This window comes from Oreochromis niloticus, unplaced genomic scaffold, assembly GCF_001858045.2.
Source record: "Oreochromis niloticus isolate F11D_XX unplaced genomic scaffold, O_niloticus_UMD_NMBU tig00008304_pilon, whole genome shotgun sequence".
Classification (NCBI taxonomy): Eukaryota; Metazoa; Chordata; class Actinopteri; order Cichliformes; family Cichlidae; genus Oreochromis; species Oreochromis niloticus.
In genome coordinates, this window is record NW_020329108.1 from 119494 (window position 1) to 125194 (window position 5701).

Here is a 5701-nt window from a genome sequence, read left to right on the forward strand (position 1 = left end):
AGCGGCGCGAGCTAACTATGTTAGCGGCGCTAGCTAGCTAGCCGGCTATCAGCAACACATAAGAGAACTGCTGCTAAATAAACTACACCTAAACTCGGTTTATATCTGACCCAAATAGAGTGCAGGTCATAACTTCTTACCTGAAATTCAGTTCACCTCACGCTCCTGCCTTCGCTTTCCCTGATCCACGATTGACCTCCGCGTTAGCAAACACCGGTCGATCGGCGGTCGCGGCATGTCCTTTGTCATACACCGGTGGATAGCTGCCCACTGTTGTAGCTCCGCATTATAGCACCACCAAACAACTCAGTTATTTTTTTCCACATCCAGCTGTAACTCCGATTCTGTGCGAGCATTTGCGAGAGACCGGGGAGGTGAAAGGAGAGAGAGAGTCCCCTCGCTGTCCATTTGCAGCCAAGTGCGGCAGCTAGCTAGGTAGCCGGCTAGCTGTCAGGCAGGACCGAGGTCGTCAGAGCATTGTCGCTAATATGGGATGTCTTGATAAAACAAGCAGATATTTGAAGTTTACACACCTACATTCTCGCCTGAAAATATCTTAAAAGTTTATTTTGTGACCTAGAAACACTAATAAAAGACATATAAAACGAAGTGGTGGCCGCCATTGTTTAACTCGGCAGAGGTGTGCTATGAATTGTGGGATATTGAGTTTTCCACCAAGCATTACCGTAACTTTTGAATGATTTGCGCAACCTTAAAAATTCCAATGGCTCCTGAAAGCAGCGACGCTGTGCGCACCGTTGAAATTGTCATCATTACGGTAATCCAAATAAGGGTAGACAGGCTGTACCACTCCCGGCATACCACTAGAGAGAGCCAACACACCACAAATGAAGTCTGTTTATTTGGCGCCAAAAGATGAATTGGCCTGAATTTGCACTAAAATATTAATATTTAAAAAATTATAAAAGTCATGAACACCAAAAGTCATGACATAATAGTCCAGCTCCAGCCGCACAAAATGATCTAACATATGTAACCCTAATGTCAAAACTGTTCGGCAGAGGAGCACGAGAAAATTTTCACTAAAATATTAATATTTAAAAAACTATAAAATTCATAAACACCAAAAGTCATAGCACACCATTCCAGATCCGGCCGCACAAAATGAGGTAACATATATGAAGCTTGTCTCAAAACTGCGGGGCGAGATTCGCTGCAAAATTTCAGGCGGAAACTGGAGAATAATAATAATTAGAAAAATTTGCATTTCCTGCGAAAATGCTGTGTGGATGCCATAACGCTGAAGCTGTCTGCTGAAAATGACTGAAAAAGATGAAAAGCTGCAAAAAATTGTATGGCGGTAAAGAAACTGAAAAATTCTGCTGAAAACAGGTGAAGAAGCAGAATCTTTTGCTGAAAAGAGTTGAAAAGGCAAAGATTCTGCTTAAAAGGGGTAAGAAGGTTCAAATTTGTACTGAAGAGGTGAAAAAGTTTCTTCTGAAATGAGCAGAAGATACTGAGATTTGTACTGATAAGAGATGAAAGGCTGAAAATTGTGCTTAAAATAGGTGAATCAGCAGAATTTCTACTGAAAAGAGGGAAAGTTGTAGAACGTTGCACTGAAAACAGGTGAATCAGTGGAATTTCCGCTAAAAAAGAGATTTCTGCTAAAAACAACCGAAAAAGCTGGTATTTGTGCTGAAAAGGGATGAAAAAACTCACAATTCTGCTGAAACGGGATGAAGAAGAGGTGTTGGGGTCTTGAGACGAGTTAAATAAGTTGAACTGATATGGTTGGGTACAAATAGTATGATTTGGCAATAATACTGCGTTTTAGCACAACTACTGAGATTTGATTGAAATACTATGATTTAGAAGAAATATTATGACTTTGTGCAAATACAATGTTTTGGCACAAATACTATGATTTGGTTGGAATGCTATGATTTGAAACTAATACTATGATTTGGCAGAAATACTATTATTTAGTAGAAATACTATGATTTACCAGAAATACTATGTTTCTCCAAAAGTACTATGATTTTGCAGAAATACTATGCCTTAGGAGTAATACTTTAACATAACAGATATATGATGATTTTGCAGACATTCTGGTTTTACACAAATACTATAATGTGGCAGAAATACTATGTTTTAGCACAAATACTATGATTTGCTATAAATACTACGATTTGGCACATATACTTCATTCAGCAGATATACTATAACAAAACAGAAAGTCTACGACTTAGTAATAATACTATAACATAACAGATATACTATGATTTTGCAGACAGTCTATTTTTTTCCACAAATAGCACAATATGGCAGAAATACTATGATTGTGCAGAAATACTATGTTTCAGTACAAATACCATGATTTGGCATTAATACTGCGTTTTAGCAAACCTGCTGAGATTTGATTGAAATACTATGATGTAGAAGAAATACTATGACTTTGTCCAAATACTATGACTTCGTCCAAATACTATGTTTTGGTTCGAATACTATGATTTGCATCAAATACTATGATTTGGCACAAGTACCATGATTTCGTACAAATACTACGATTTCGCTCAATATGAAATTGCAGTAATACTATGATTTTGAAGGAATACTATGATTTGGTAGAAATACTATGCCTTAGTAGTAATACTATAACATAACAGATATACTGTGATTTTGCAGACATAGTATGTTTTTGCACAAATACTACGATTTCGCTCAAATACTGTGAAATTACAGTAATACTATGATTTTGAAGGAATACTATGATCTGGTAGAAATACTATGCCTTAGTAGTAATACCATAACATAACAGATATACTGTGATTTTGGAGACATAGTATGTTTTAGAACAAATACTACGATTTCACTCAAATACTATGAAATTGCAGTAGTACTATGATTTTGAAGGAATACTTTGATTTGGTAGAAATACTATGCCTTAGTAGTAATACTATAACATAACAGATATACTGTGATTTAGCAGACATAGTATGTTTTTGCACAAATACTACGATTTGGCAAGAAATACTATGTTTGGGCACAAATAATATGATTTGCTATAAATACTATGATTTGGCTCATATACTATAATCAGCAGATATACTATAACATAACAGAAATTCTACGACTTAGTAGTAATACTATAGCTTAACAGAAATGTTATATTTTGGCACAAAAACCATGATTTGGCAAAAATACTATGATTTAGCAGAAATACTATGATTGAGCAGAAGTACTAAGATGTAGAAGTACTTTGATTTAACAGAAATACTATTATGGAGTAGTAATACTTTCTGCAATCAGAGGTACTGCTTCTGTCTGCTTCATCAGGCCTTGTACTTGTATGTATTTCTGCCATGGAGCGTTAACAAGAATCTGAGGTCCGTATTAGACAAACTGCTAACATCATAAAACTTTGCAGAATTGTAATAAATTAGCAATATAAATTACAGGTCTGTGATAGTGTATAAATTTGTAGTGAAAAAAAACCATGTGGACCAAGGTGGAATTGAACCCACGACCTTTGGGCTGGAGACCCGTGTCATTACCAAATGCGCCACCAGCATAGAGAGCTGGTGCCTGGAAAACAGGGAGATGAGCAGTCAGAATTAGATCACGGTGAGAGGCATAAAGCGTCTGGAGTTACAAAATGTCGTGTAACTCAAAAACTAGGTGGGATAGAAGCACAACTCCTTTACTGGGTGAATCAGCAGAATTTCATGAACTTTGACTGCGATTTCCATAGCTCTTTGTACCTCCGTCGCGGAGATATGACGAGAGAAGAAACGGCTTCATTTTAAGAGTTTGAAAACAAACGTAATTTATGGCTCAACAGGAAGACGACACTTTGCTTTATTAAAATTATTGTGGCATGCAGATGAATCTTGCAAAGAAACTCACAGGGAGAGATTGAGCCTGTATTTCCACCCCAAGCTGGTAGGGGGAGCTTTTTATTGAACATACTTGCTTGTGCTACAATGTGCTTCAAGGGTCAATAACAGCATAACAGAACTCACTTATGGTACTGCATTCTTCCTATAAAACAATAACTGTCAGTGACTTTGTACCGTAGTATAAACACAACATTCAAGACAACAGTTAAAAGTAACGTAACCATAAACAATGAAACAAGAACATCTAAAATGCAGCACATGTCCCAAGGAATGATGGGAGAGAACTAGCTGTTCCCCCAACACGCCACATTATTTATGATTTGTGATTTGGCAGAAACACTGGGACTTGGTATAAATACTATGATTTACATGAAATACTTTGACTTAGCAGAAATTCTATAATCTAGCAAAAAGCACTTCAGCATAGCAGAAATTCTATGATTGAGCAGAATTACTAGGATTTAGCACAAACACTATGATTTGTCTAAAAAAACCCCTTTATTTTGCAGTTATATTGTGATTTGGCAGAAATACTATGCTTTGGAACAAATACCAAGATTTGGCAGAAATACTATGAGCAGTAATAATATAACATAGCAGAAATACTGTTATTTTGTGAAAATACTATGCTTTGGCACAAATACCATGATTTGGCCAAAATACTATGATTTAGCAGAAATACTATGATTGAGCAGAAGTACTAAGATTTAGTAGAAGTACTTTGATTTAACAGAAATACTATTATGGAGGAGTAATACTTTAAAATGGGAGAAATATTGATACACACACACATACACAGAGCCTAAAGGAACAGTGGCTGTTAAGAGTCTGGGCTTGGTATATCTAGGTCAGTTAAATTAGCTGCACCTGCTGTAATCAGCCCTTACACACACAGACACACAGAGAGGTATAAGTTTTCTGCAGTGTATTTCTTACATTCACATTCAGGATTCCCCTCGAACTTCCTGGTCTCAAGGCAGCTACTCATCTCACTGAGCCAAACTCATTCTCACAAAGAAGAGGTGGATAGACTGACAATTGTGGTGAAATTATCAGAAGCTGCTGAGAACTGTGCTGATAAGAGGCAAAAAGGATGAAAATTTTGCAGAAAAGAGGTGAATCAGCAGAATTTCTGCAGAAAAGAGGCAAAGAAGCAGAACGTTGTGCTGAAAAGAGGTGAATCAGCAGAGTTTCTGCTGAAAAGAGTTTTTTTTTCTGAAAACCGCCAAAAAAGCTGGAATTTGTGCTGAAAAGGGGTGAAAAAAATGAAAATTTTGCTGAAAAGGGGTGAAGAAGCTAAAGTATACCAAATCAAAGTATTTGTGCCAAAACATGGTATTTCTGCCATATTGTGGTATTTGCGCCACAAAAGTTACTACATTACAACATGAATACAGATTAAAGATGAAAGAAACTGGCAACAAATTCCTCCACTACAAACCAGTCTGATACCACTTCTTTGCAGTGTTCACGTTTACTAAGGCACTACCCAAAAGGCGCCACAAGAGGGCACTCCAACACAACAGATGACCTATGTACACTGATGCACTTAGTAACAGTCAGCCTCCTACTTAGCCACTACGTAATACAGTGATATTACAGTGTACAAATTCACATAAATTTGCAGGGGGAACAAACAAAGCAGGAACAAGCCCAAACAATCAAATAACTGTGCTGCCATAGCTATCGCTAACTAGCACATACGCTAAAGGTAACTAAAACCAATACACACAAGTAGCAAGGTAAACATCTTAAGCATGGAACATTAACTCACGCTTATGTGACACACACCATCCCCAACAAATACAGGATGGGCTATTTGCTCCCCTTCCCAGCAG